Source organism: Trachypithecus francoisi, unplaced genomic scaffold, assembly GCF_009764315.1.
Source record: "Trachypithecus francoisi isolate TF-2019V2 unplaced genomic scaffold, Tfra_2.0 Contig00556, whole genome shotgun sequence".
NCBI classification, from domain to species: Eukaryota; Metazoa; Chordata; class Mammalia; order Primates; family Cercopithecidae; genus Trachypithecus; species Trachypithecus francoisi.
In genome coordinates this window covers 44876-58936 of record NW_022680724.1, presented here as the reverse complement: position 1 = coordinate 58936, position 14061 = coordinate 44876, and positions in this window count along the sequence as shown.

Here is a 14061-nt window from a genome sequence, read left to right as displayed (position 1 = left end):
GTAAGGGGTGAGTGTCAGCCAAGTCATCAGCTATCAGAACAGGAAGCCATCTTCTGTTTTACAAGAAGAGCATGAATCAATTGACCTAAAGAAATGGCCAATCAGACTGATAGAAGCTAGCTCGGATATTTTTTAATTCACATGACTTCAGTAATCTTTGGTAAGATTAACCTGGTAAATTTAATCTTAAAATTCTCTTCAATAGTTTAAAATCTTCAAGCCAATGTGAAATTAAAATTGCAGTTTTTTACATTGGGAATTCCTAAGAAATAGTCATATTTGCTGGGGAACTATCCCAGACATCATAAAAGCCAATCCCACAGGGCTTGCATATGAAGCATATTAACTGCTTCATCTGGGGTGCTCCATTTGATACTTTGTAGGGAGAGTTGGGTAGTCCTCTTCTCAGAGTGAATAGACCTTACAGTGGTATTTATCCGGTCCACTAGATTGGTTGCAGGCATAACCTCGTGTGCACTTGGATCATGTATACTCATCAGTGATTGTTTAATAGTGACCTGCAGGTCCTGCATCAACCCAAACAAGTGGTTTTATTCTGCAGAATTTACAATTAAGGATTTTGTTCTTAAAGTAATTATGTTTACAGTTCATTATAGTAAAGCTCAAGAATCTGATACTAACTTACAATATGGAACAATTCCTTTACATTGTATCCTATGGTTTAATAGTTACTTGGTTTTGCCTTTAAGCCACATTGAGGATCTTCTTGGTCACCACAGGTGTACCCTGGTTTTTAATTTTTTTCTTTTATTCATTTAGTTTTATATGTGTATATATATGTATATATATTACATATAAAGAATATATATTATTTTAAAGTGACTCAAATAGTTTTCTAACTAGGAAAAAGTGACATTTTCTTTAGCAAAATCCACATTTCTGTTTTATAAGCTTCACCAAAAACACATTTTACATTCCTGCTATTTTAACTTTGAATAACCGAAATTTCCAGGATAAAAAACTGAGATTTTAATTTAACATTGGCTTTAAGATTTTAAACTATTGAGGAGAATTTTAAGATTAAATTTACCAGATTAATCTTACCAAAGGTTACTGAAGTCATGTGAATTAAAAAGAATCTGAGCTAGCTTCTATCAGTCTGATTGGCCCTTTCTTTAGGTTGATTGATTCATGCTCTTTCATGCAGTTTAATAGTAAAATATCACTTCGCAGTGACACGTATAAACAAGTGCATAAGACCCAAAATATATTTCATTTTCCTGTTTTCAAAAATTATCTCATTTACTTTAGACTATTAATTAAAAAGCTACAGCAAATGCTAAAGAGGAGAGTTACCATCCAAGGCCTTCTTAAAAGAGGGAAGACGAAGCAGCTGGGTACAGCTTCTGAGATAGCAATTTGAATAATTTCAAAAAGAAATAGATTATAGAATTTAAAAATTAAAAACTACATGTATTGGCCGGGCGCGGTGGCTCAAGCCTGTAATCCCAGCACTTTGGGAGGCCGAGACGGGCGGATCACGAGGTCAGGAGATCGAGACCATCCTGACTAACACAGTGAAACCCCGTCTCTACTAAAAAATACAAAAAAACTAGCCGGGCGAGGTGGCGGGCGCCTGTAGTCCCAGCTACTCGGGAGGCTGAGGCAGGAGAATGGCGTGAACCCGGGAGGTGGAGCTTGCAGTGAGCTGAGATCCGGCCACTGCACTCCAGCCTGGGCGACAGAGCGAGACTCCGTCTCAAAAAAAAAACTACATGTATTAACAATATTTTTAAAGAAATTGTGTTTTATCCAATTATTTAGTTTTGTGTATTTTTAATATCAATGTTCAATTTCTAGAAGAACTTTATTATATTTTTTCTATTTATTTATTTATTTATATTTTTGAGATGCAGTCTCGCTCTGTCGCCTAGGCTGGAGTGCAGTGGCACCATCTCCACTCACTGCAAGCTCCACCTCCTTGGTTCACGCCATTCTTCTGCCTCAGGCTCCCATTTAGCTGGGAATACAGGGGCCCGCCACCACGCCCAGCTAATTGTTTTGTATTTTTAGTAGAGATGGGCTTCACTGTGTTAGCTAGGATGGTTTCAATCTTCTGATCTTGTGATCTGCCCACCTCGCCTCCCAAAGTACTGGGATTACAGGCGTGAGCCATGCGCCTGGCCTGTTTTTTCTTAATTGTAGTCAATTAATCACATATTTTTAAAAATTCTTTTTTTTTTCTGTTTTCTACTAACCTTGATATGATTTAAGCCATTCAGAAAATGCTTGGATTTTCTGGCTTAAAAAAGAAATATTTATCTTTCTTGAACAACCTCGTCATTTTATTTTAGGAAAAAAATTTATCATCCAAGACTCTCATATAAATTTACCTTTGTTTAAGCCTTCTTACAAAAAAAATCCTTTTTTTTAACTTTTTTTTTTTTAACATTGCTCTCATTTCCTGGTTCCTTTTAAACCTTGATTTATATAAAACATTTAAAGAAGTTTTGAATTAGACCAAAATTTGTTACTAAGAACACATTAGTAACAAGAATGTTACTTAACATTAGTGGAACAAGAATGATTTACTAATACATGTACATTTAAATTAGAAAATACCTAGAAATTTCAGACATTTAATAAAATATTTAACATAAGTTTAGATCCTAAATTATGACAAATTTGTTTCTAAATATTTATTCCATTTCTTTTACCTAGTGTATTAGTGCATTTTCACACTGCTGATAAAGACATACCCAAGACTGGGCAATTTACAAAAGAAAGAGGGTTATTAAACTTACAGTTTCACATGGCTTGGGAGGCTTCAAAATCATGACAGAAGGCAAGAGCAGCAAGACACGTGTTACATTGATGGCAACAGGCAAAAAGGGCTTGTGTAGGAAAATTGCCCCTTATAATAATCATCACATCTTGTGAGACTTACTGTCATGAGAATAGCAGGGGAAAGACCTGCCTACATGATTCAATTACATCCCAGTTGTTCCCTCCCACAACACATGGAGATTCAAGATGAGATTTGGGTGGGGACACAACCAAACCATATCACATTGTTATTTTAATAGTTTACCTAGATTATTCATAAAAACTGTGGTAGTCACCATTTAAAGTTATTTTTCTCTCAACCATTTTTAAAGCCTGTGAATCTGCAATCCCAGCACTTTGGGGTGCTGAGGCAGGTCAGTCACTTGAGGCCTGAAGTTTGAGACCAGCCTGGCCAACATGGTGAAACCCTGTCTCTACTAAACATACAAAAATTAGCCAGCTGTGGTGGCACACACCTGTAATCTCAGCTACTTGGGAGGCTGAAGAATGAGAATCACTTGAACCTGGGAGGCAGGGGTTGCAGTTAGTTGAGTTCATGCCACTGCACTCCAGCCTGGGCAACAGAGAGAGACTCGGTCTCAAAACGAACAAAAAAAAAAAAATAGGAAAAAAGAAAAAGATTAAATATACGTTTATATGTTTTTAAAATATTCAAGATTTGACTTTTCAGCAATAATGATATTAATGTCTTATGTATTTTAAAATTATACAAGCAAAGATAATTCTGATTTTGGCTGGATTTACAGTTTTATAACCTTTATGCCAAATTTTAACATCTTATATAGTATTTCACAGGGATAAGTATGAAATGGCTTAATCAATAAATACAACAATGGATGCTGCCAATTCTTGATATTTCTAATATTGATTTACCAATAATTTTAAAGCTAGTTTACTTATTGAAGGTTTTGCTTAAGTCTTGTGAACTTGAAAAGCATTTGGGCTTCTTATTAAATTTATGAGTACTCTTTAAGTTTAAGCCAAGTTTGGTGCTTTGTGGCCAGAAATACAAAAAAAAAAAAAGTGCACATACACATACACACACACATACACACTCATACAAAGATTAGTAGCCTATAGTTTTTACTTCAGAACTCTAGCAAGGAGATGTTAATACAAACTCATTGCTTAGCAAAAACAATAACAGAAAAAGTTGGATGAAAACGGTACATTTTTATCTCAGTAGTTTCCTTTGATAGTAAACTCTAGTTTACTTTAGATATTAGTAGTCTAAAGTGAAGTCTTAAAGCAGACTATTAATAGCCTAAAAAAAGACTTAAACCAGGCAGAAAAAAAGCAGAGAAATAGAGAACTTAATAGCTGCAGGTGGACATTTGAGCTCTGAATTTTCCTTGATGTAATTTGCTTGTCAGTTTAAAACGTGCATAAGATCATACCTGATGTGTAGCAATCTGGAGTTTTAGAAAACCTGACGTGCCCTTCCATTTACACAACCACTTGAAGTGGAGGCACCATAAATCCAAACGGGGTGCCCAAGAGACGTTGTTCTCCTTGTCTTTCTTTATTCTTACATAGTTTGTATTCCACATTTTTTCTTAAAAGGAGGAACTGGGCTGTGGCCTAGGATTTAGTGGAGTGGATCAAAGTGTACTGATTGTGGATGGGACTCCACAGTGTGTCACCACTGAGTGATTTCTGCCCTCTTACAGGCCTCAGCTTCTCTCTCTGAAGGTCTATCACCTGCAAAAGAGCTCACAGTGTGGAGTGACCAGCTCCTATATGTGTTTCCTGGATGAAACTTTTAAAATCAAAGTGTTGAGAGTTCCCTTAGGGCCATGGCAGCATTGCAGGGCATCAACACCCTAGACACTCCCAATCAGCCCTCCATCACCCAAAGATACCATTCAGGGGAGAGAATCAATATGCCTTTTCTCTTTGGATCTGAGGAAACTCAGTCTCCCATTTATCTATAAAATTAACAGTCCAGTTTCTCACCCAAATGGACAGACAAGCCAATTAAGATTAATTTGAAGAGAAAAGGCAATGAAGAAGACTCTTTAGAATGCACCTCTGAACTAGAATTAGGATCCTAAATGACTTGTTTTTCTAAGACCACCAGAGCGGGCACAAAAGGAACCAGCGACTAGGCAAGGGTAGGAGCAAAACTGCAAGTTTATTTTGGTCACCTAGCTTCAGGGGAAGAAGGTGGGTAAGGAGAGGTCTGTTGGCCTCCAGCAAATGAGGCCCACAGAGTTCTCCGTGCTGCCCTCGGACGGAGTTCCGACAGTCCCGACCGCAGTGAGGAAGCTGGGAAGTCCGCGCGTGGCACTCGTCCGGAGCGGCTTTTCTGGGAGTGGGAGGGCGATAGGCGGGGCACGGGCGTGTCCGGGGGCGTTCCGCAGGTGCGACCAGGTAAATCTTGGTCTCTTCAGATTGACGTCACCTGGCACATGCCCAGTTGGTCTGCACCTTCCCGGGCGTCGGCTGCATTTTCGCGCGCGCGGGAAAAGTTGGGGGGGGTGAAAAACCCGGAAGTGCGCCATCTTGCCTCCGTTTGTCCAAACAGTCCAACCTTTTATTGGTAATAGTGATAAAGGGGCGCCGTGGTCTGTCTGGCTACTTCCTGCTGTTAAGGGGCGTCGTTAAGGTCGGGGCCCATGGTTGGCATTTGGATGTACGGATGAAGAATAAAATAAGGCACAGTATTAGTATAGGAACGAGGTATGGAAGCATTTGTCGGAATATGGGCAAAACCCAGAAGGAAGGTCCTGGCAAGGTTGGGGTGTTAAGGTTTTGTATCTCAGTTTTTTATTTTATTGAGGGTTTGAATGTTAGTGTCTACTAGGCCTGACTTGCTAACATAATAGCAGCACTCTTCTCCAAGGAAGAGACAAGTGCCTCCTTTTTCAGCTGTAAGCAAGTCTAGGGCTCGCCTGTTTTGGGCAGCTACTTAGGCTATTGAGGTAGTTCGGCGCTGCAGGGAGGCCAGGCTTTCAGCTGATTCCAATAACTAGAGGGAGGACAACAGCCCGTTTTTTTTACAGGGGTGTCGTAGTGGCATGGAAAGTTGCTGGAAAAGCTCTGCTACTTCTGCCTGGCTGTATAAAGTTAGACTGGGGACCAAGGACACGGGGACATAGAGGGATCAGTTAATGGCTGTATGGTTAGAGTTTTAGAGAGAGATCAGTTGCACGAGAAATAGCCTTCATGGGGGCTGTTTGGCCTCCATTGGTGCCTGAGTATGATTACCTCAGGATGAATTTGGAGTTGAATAACGAAAGGAAGGATTGGCAGTTTGGATGAGAAATAGCCTTCAATGGGGGCTGTGTGGCCTCCATTGGTTGCCTGAGCATGATTACCTCAGGATGATTTGGAGTTGAATAACGGAAAGGAAGGATTGGGCAGTTTGGACGAGAAATAGCCTTCAATGGGGGCTGTGTGGCCTCCATTGGGTGCCTGAGCATGATTACCTCAGGATGAATTTGGAGTTGAATAACGGAAAGGAAGGATTGGGCAGTTTGGATTTCTGGTATAGTGGCGCCTGGAGTGTAAGTGAATTGTGGGATGTTTGACCAGTTGTGTTGAAGGCCCTGGGCAGGGGGCTGCCACTAGGTGGGGGCCTTCTAAAGCCTCACAGAGGAAGCAGTGGGAGAGATTGGTTATATTCACAGTGTAGGTTAAGTCTAGCCTTTGGCAGATAAGTGCGAGCCATGAGAAAGGGGTCTCTATTGTGTGGAGAGAAGTTTGATAGCCTTAAGGAAGCAACTGGCAGAGCTATGTACTACTGAGTGTGTTCGGCTGTCTTGTGGCCAAGTTTCAGTGATGAGAAAAAAATTGCCATACAGTAGGCGGACTAGCAAAGGTCTGAGTGTATGAGTGAAACAGCAATATAAGTATAAAATGAGACTTCATTTTCCGTGTAGTCATGAGTGTCCCTTGCCACTGGAGATGTTCAATGAAGGTTAGGAGATGGGAGAACCACTGCTCTGGACTATTGTCTGGAGGTAGATATGGGTCTGGGGTTATGTATTGAAAGTCTGATAGGTTTATGTAGAAGATGGTGAGAAAGCGAGCTAAGCGCCAGGGGTCAGGAGCATGAACTAGTTAAGAAAGTTTTGTAAGTTTGAGGCGAGTGGGGGAAAGTTGAACTGATGTCCACTGATTGTTCCCGGTGGGGGCCCTCTTTAGCTGGGAGATATGAATCCAATGCGTGTGTCCTAGGAGTTTTGCTGCTGTATGTGTAGACAGGAGGACAATGTATGGGCCTTTCCACCTGGGCTGTAAGTCTTTGGCTTGGATATCTTTTATGTATACTTGGTCTCCAGGACTGAGGGAGAGATGTGGGTTGTAGGCGTCTGTTGGAGGAGGGTGTGTTAACTCAGCATGTTGTCTTAGGAGTTGTCTGAGAAGAGTGAGATATGGGAGGTAGTTCGCCAAAGGGGCTGGCAGGGAAGGTATTTGTTGGAGGGTTAGGGGCCGTCCGTAGACTAATTCGAACGGACTGAGACCTGTTGGGCTTCGAGGTGCTGCCCGCAGCTGGGTCAGGGCTAAGGGAAGGAGAGTTACCCACGACTGCTGAGTTTCGATTGAGAGTTTGGTGAGCTGCTGTTTGATGAGTCCGTTAGCCTTTTCTACCTTACCAGAAGACTGAGGCCTATAAGGGATGTGGAGTTTCCAGGTGATGTGTAGGAGGGCTGCCACCTGTTGGACTACCTTAGAGATGAATGCTGGACCATTATCAGATTGAAAAGTGACCGGGAGGCCAAACCTAGGAATAATATGTTCAGTGAGTATAGAGGCAATAATGTTAGCGGTTTCTCCTGTGGTAGGATAGGCCTCGATCCACCCGAAAAAGTGTCCACAAGGGTTAAGAGGTATTTGAATTTTTTATGTTTTGGCATATGTGTGAAATCAATTTGCCAATCTTCACCTGGTTGGTGTCCTCTGAGTTGATGGCTGGGATGGGGATTACGCAATGAGCCTTGAGGATTTGCCCTTAGGCAGGTAGAGCACTGCTGGTTGATTGTAAGCAAGTGTTTTTGTAGTGTTGGACAGTGGAGGAGGGGATTTAGGAAATTATATAAGGCTTTGGGTCCTATATGTAAAGAATTATGTATGTCTGTTAGAATGGTATGGAGTTGTGTTTCAGGAATAACTAGTTTGTTATTAATATGAATCCAGTCACCCGTAGCTAGTTTGGCTGTTGGATTTTGTAATAGCTTAGCCTTTTCTTCCTGAGTGTAATTAGGGGCATACTGGGGGGAGAGAAAACAGGCGGAAGGAGGCTTAGGGGTGGAAAATCCGGCGGCTGACTTGGCAGTGATGTCAGCGAAATTGTTGCCAGCTGCTACCAGGTTAGATGAAGTTTGGTGCCCTTTACAATGTATAATGGCTACCTTGGAAGGTGCCGACAGTGCATCTAGTAGTTTGAGTATTTGGTTTTTGTTAATAATAGGGGTACCGCCGGTGGTTAAAAACCCTCTCTCTTTCCAGATAACTGAATGAGTGTGTGCGATTAGAAAAGCATATTTAGAATCTGTGTATATGTTTACTGTTTTTCCTTTTGATAGTAGGAGTGCCTTGGTTAGTGCAGTGAGTTCTGCCTGCTGTGATGTGGTCCCTTGTGGTAGGGGTTTTGCCTCCAAAACTGTGGAAGAGGTAACTACTGCATATCCTGCCTGTCTGTTTCCTTGAGGTTGATAAAGGAGCTGCCATTCACAAATAGGGTTAGTTGTGCATTCTGAAGGGGCTGGTCATGCAAGTGTAGGTGGCTGGGGGGCTGAGCCTCCAGAACCTCAGGACAAGAATGTTTAGTATGGAGTGGTTTAAGAGAGCCTGGCAGTAAAGTGGCTGGATTTAGAGAGGAGCAAACTTCTAAAGTAACAGTGGGGTCTTCTATGAATAAGAGATGGAAAAGCTGGAGCCGGGATGGAGTTAAGTGGCTAATACTTTTATGAGAGATGAGATCCTGAAGACGGTGTGTGGAGAAGACTGTCAAATTACTGCCTCTAATGAGCTTTTTTGCTTCCTGGGTCAGGCAGGCTGCCGCTGCTAGCGCATGCAGACAAGGTTGCCAGCCTTGTACAGTTGGGTCTAGCTGTTTGGATACATAGGCCACAGGACGGTGGGTGTTACCGACAGGCTGGGCTAAGAGACCAACTGCCACTTTCTGCCTTTCATCTGTAAAGAGTTGGAAGGGACGCTGGAAATCAGGCAGTGAGAGAGTGGTTTGTGAGAGAAGGCAAGCTTTTAAGCGGGTGAAATGAGTCGAGATTAACTTGGGGTTGGACAAAGGCCCATGTGGGGTTTCTTTAACTGCAGCGTATAAAGGTTTGGCTAGGATTCCAAAATTGGGGATCCAATGTCTGAAGAAACCTACTTAGACCTAGGAAGGATTGAATTTCTTTTGCATCTTGAGGGGGAAGAAGGTTACGTATTAGGGCCATGCGGTCGTAGTTAGTGACCGGGTTGTTGGGGTGATTTCAATTCCTAAGTATATGACGGTTTGGCAAGAAATTTGGGCCTTGTGTTTAGATACTCTATAACCTAATGAGCCTAAATGGTTGAGGAGAGTTGCAGTGTCTAGAGAGAGTCTTGTTTGGTAGGGCTACAGATTAGGAGATCATCTACATACTGCAGAACTTTGCTATTTGTGAGAGGGCAAGAGGCAAGGTCTTTTGCTAAGGCCTGACCAAAGAAATGGGGGCTGTCCCGGAACCCTTGTGAGAGGACTGTCCACGTCAGTTGAGTGGAGGTATGTGTGTCTGGGTCCTCCATGTGAAAGCAAAAAGGAATGGCAGTCTGTGTGTAGGGGTATGGTAAAGAAAGCATCCTTAAGGTCTAGCACAGTAAAATAAGTAGAATTGGTGGGGATATGGGACAGAAGGGTGTAAGGGTTGGGCACTACAGGGTGCGTGGGACGGGTGGCTTCATTGACTAGCCTAAGATCCTGTACTAACCTATACGTTCCGTCTGCCTTTTTAACTGGAAGTATTGGAGTGTTACAGGGGGAATGTGTGCGGACAAGAATATGTTGGCTAAGTAGTCGCGTGATAATTGGCTTTAAACCTTGTAGATGTGTCGGAGAGAGAGAGAATTGGGGGCGGTTTGGGAAACGAGTGGGATCTTTGAGCTTGACGAGAACTGGTGGGTGGTGGGCAGCTATGACCGGGGTGGAAGTGTCCCACACTTGAGGGTGTACAGAAATAGGGAAGATGGGGGGTGGGAGCACATAGGAGGAGCCTGTGCACTTGCACAAAGCATGAGCAACAGGTCATGAGGGGGTTGAAGGGGAGGGATGAGTTGGTGGGAATGTATATGGAGGCCTTTAAGGTGCTCAGGATGTCTCGGCCTAGTAAGGGGTAGGGCATGAGGGTATAATGAGGAACGAGTGCGCAAAGTAGTTGTTGGCCAGGCAGCAACTGAGGAGTGGGGTTTTTCGTGGGGTGGATGGCTTTCCATCTACTCCTACTACAGAGATATCGGATGGAAGGCTAGGTCCAGAGAAGGACGGCAAAACAGAATAGGTAGCCCCGCTATCTATTAAAAAATTAATTGTCTTACCCGCTACCAGGAGAGTTACCCGCGGCTCGGCGAGGGTGATGGGGGTCCCCGAGTCTCGGCACCTTCAGTTGTCGTTGTCGTCCAGATGTAGGAGCTGGAAGGAGCTCCCAGGATCCTGGGAAAGGGGGTCACGTGGAGACGCAGCACCTGTTCTCAGGGTGGGGCAATCAGACTTCCAGTGTCCTCCCTGCTGGCAAGCAGGGCAGGGGGTTGCTGGTGGACGAGGCTTAGGACATTCATTGGCCCAATGTCCTGACGCCTTGCACTTATGGCAAGGCTGCGTTGGGGCTCGGGGACCTTGCGACACCTATTGGCATAGTGTCCTGCCTTGCCACACTTATAGCAGGCTCCTTTCGTAGCCTTGGAGTCTGCGGAGTGTGTACTCTCTGGTCTGGGGTTACAATTGGGCCGTAAAGCCGCTGCTAGGAGTTGGGCCTTCTCTTTGAGGCGTGCCTGTCGCACTGCCTCAGCCGTCTCCTCTCTGGAGTTATAGACCTTAAAGGCTAATTTAACCAGATCTTGTATTGGTGCCTGAGGATCATCCTCTACCTTTTGAAGTTTCTTACGAATGTCAGGAGCTGATTGAGAAATGAAATAAGACGCCAAAATGGTGGCCCCTGTGGGGGAGGCCGGATCTAACCGGGTATATTGGGTTAGAACCTCAGTCAGCCTATTTAAGAATGCGGCTGGATTTTCTTCTGGATTTTGAATAATTTCTTTTAATTTGTTAAAATTTACAGTTTTGTTTGAGGCTGTTTGCATAGCAGCCAACAAACACTGAACCATTATGTCTCGCCTACGGCGCCCAGGCTGGTTTGCTTGGTAGTTCCAGTCTGGGTCTGCCGAGGGTACTGCTTGCTCCCCTAGTGGGATGGTGGCATCAGTTAAATGTAGTTGGTTGGCGTGCTGCCTGGCGGCCGCTAGGATACACTCTTGCTCCTCAGGGTTTAGGGTGGAGGTTAGGATAACCTGGAGGTCATGCCAAGTTAAGTCATAGGCCTGACAAAGATATCTAAATTCCTTTATGTAAACGGTGGGATTAGCTGAGAAATCCCCTAAACGCTTTTCAATTTTGGAAAGATCGGCTAATGAAAAAGGGACATGTACTCTGACTCCCCCTCCGCCCCAGCCACCTCTCGCAAAGGCGCTAACACTGTAGGAGGGTGTGGGGCAGGAGTGGAGGCATCAGCAGGGCACTTAGAGTGGGTGTGCAGAGACAGGAGACTCAAGACAGCCAGTTGGGGGCCCCGAAGGAAGCACGGGACTGAGTGGATTACTAGTAGGTAAGGAAGAGGAAGGAGGAGTCCGGGCGGAGGGAGGAGAAGTATAGGGCGGAAGTGAGGGAAACCCTAGATCCTCCGGCTGAACAGAAAGGAATGAAGACTCCTCTTTTTCGGGTTCCTGTGAGCCGGCGTCCTTGGCTAGCATAACTTGGGCCGAAGAGCACCGGCTACACAGGTCGGGACGAGAGCGTAAGGCCCAAAAGCCTTGTATGTACGTAATTTCAGACCACTTGCCTAACCGCTGGCAGAAATTGCTGAGGTCGGTCAGAACATTGCGATCTAGGGTGCCCTCCGGTGGCCACTGAGACTGATTGTCTAGTTTGTATCGGGGCCACGCCACAGTGGAAAGGAAAATTAACCGCTTCCTCCTAAGGTCTTGTTCAAGCTGTAAGGTTTTTAAATTGGCTAGGAGGCACACCAAGGGGGTGCTCTTTGGAAATTTGGACTGGGGGTTTCCCATTTGTTTCCTCTTTACCGACACAATGGACCCAATGGGCATGGGAATGGATCCCTGCCTGGCTTCAAAGCGTCCTTTGGAACCAGCAGAGACAGACGAGAGGCTCTTGAAGCCTAAGTGGAGATTACCTTCAGGTGGACGTCTCCGTCCTGAACGGGTCTCCCGAGCCACTTGGTGGCTCCAAATGGACCCCGGACCTGCGCAGGATTTCTGGCCGAGGAAGGTAAAGAGGAGACAAGGGCACTTACCCCAGAGAGGCCGTGAGAGTGAGGGAAGCAGGTCTCAGGTCCTGGTCCGTCTGCGGCGTGGAGCGAGGAGGAGGAGGAGGCTCCCCAGGCCCTGGGGGCCCCGAGGAGGGGTCTTCTCCCGGGTTTTGGCACCAAGTGACTTGTTTTTCTAAGACCACCAGAGCGGGCACAAAAGGAACCAGCAACTAGGCAAGGGTAGGAGCAAAACTGCAAGTTTATTTTGGTCACCTAGCTTCAGGGGAAGAAGGTGGGTAAGGAGAGGTCTGTTGGCCTCCGGCAAATGAGGCCCACAGAGTTCTCCGTGCTGCCCTCGGACGGAGTTCCGACAGTCCCGACCGCAGTGGGGAAGCTGGGAAGTCCGCGCGTGGCACTCGTCCGGAGCGGCTTTTCTGGGAGTGGGAGGGCGATAGGCGGGGCACGGGCCTGTCCGGGGGCGTTCCGCAGGTGCGACCAGGTAAATCTTGGTCTCTTCAGATTGACGTCACCTGGCGCATGCCCAGTTGGTCTGCACCTTCCCGGGCGTCGGCTGCATTTTCGCGCGCGCGGGAAAAGTTGGGGGGGGTGAAGAACCTGGAAGTGCGCCATCTTGCTTCCCTTCGTCCAAACACTAAACAAACAACTTCCGATGGAAAGAATATATATGTTCCTCCTTTTAAGAAAAACGGTGGAAAACAAATTAAGAATAAAGAAAGACAAGGAGAACAACCTCTCTTGGGCACCCTATTAGGATTCATGGGGCCTCACTTACAAGTGGTTGTGTAAATGGAAGGGCACGCCGGGTTTTCTAATACTACACGTTGTTACACATCAGGTATGATCTTATGCATGTTCTAAACTGACAAGCAAATTACGTCAAGGAAAATTCAGAGCTCAAAGGTCAACCTGCAACTAATAAGTTCTCTATTTCTCTGCTTTTTTTCTGCCTGCTTTAAGTCTGCTTTTAGACTATTAATAGTACACACACACACACACACACACACACACACACACAGAGCTAAGACCACTTCCTGTATACAGTCCTAAGTCACCCCTAACTTTTTAAGTCTCATCTGCCATTACACTTGCTAAGGTCAAATCCTCTCACAATACAAGGTAATCTCTAGAACCCCCCAAAATAAAATGGTAAGACAATGGGATACTGAAAATAGAGATTTAGACCTAAGAAGAATCTGCCCATGGCTCTTGAAACTCCACAAAGAAAAGAGAGCATTTCAAAAAGGGTTGAGTAGCATCTTGAGGGGTTCAAGTCATTAGAAGCCTGCTATAGATATTTGTCTTGGTACCAAAGATTGAAAAGGAAAAGGAGGAATAGGGGAAAGAAAAGTAAAACAAGAAGCAAACACAGAAACCAAATGCAGGGCTTTTTCTTTCTTTTTTCAGCTGTGAGGAATTTTAGACAATTCAGAGGCCGGTAGAGTTGGTCGAATCAGTTGGGGGAAAGACTGGAATAATAAGCCAACAATATGATCACAGAATCCCCTAACGGAAAGAGGAAATTAAGACCAGCTGGTTGTCAGTTGCACCCTTTAGTCATTAAGGAGAATTTACAAAACAAATGAAACCCAACTCAGCTATTTACCTAGGAATGAGGCCTTGGCTGAAGACTGCTCTAGGCCGATTTAGAAGCAAGAAGAAACTCAAACTCACCTTTTCTATCGGAGGTGAGCTAAAACTCCAGAAAGGAGTTACCTGCCTTTTATCAGTATGGAAGCAGGACAACTTGCCTTCACTGTCGGAAGCA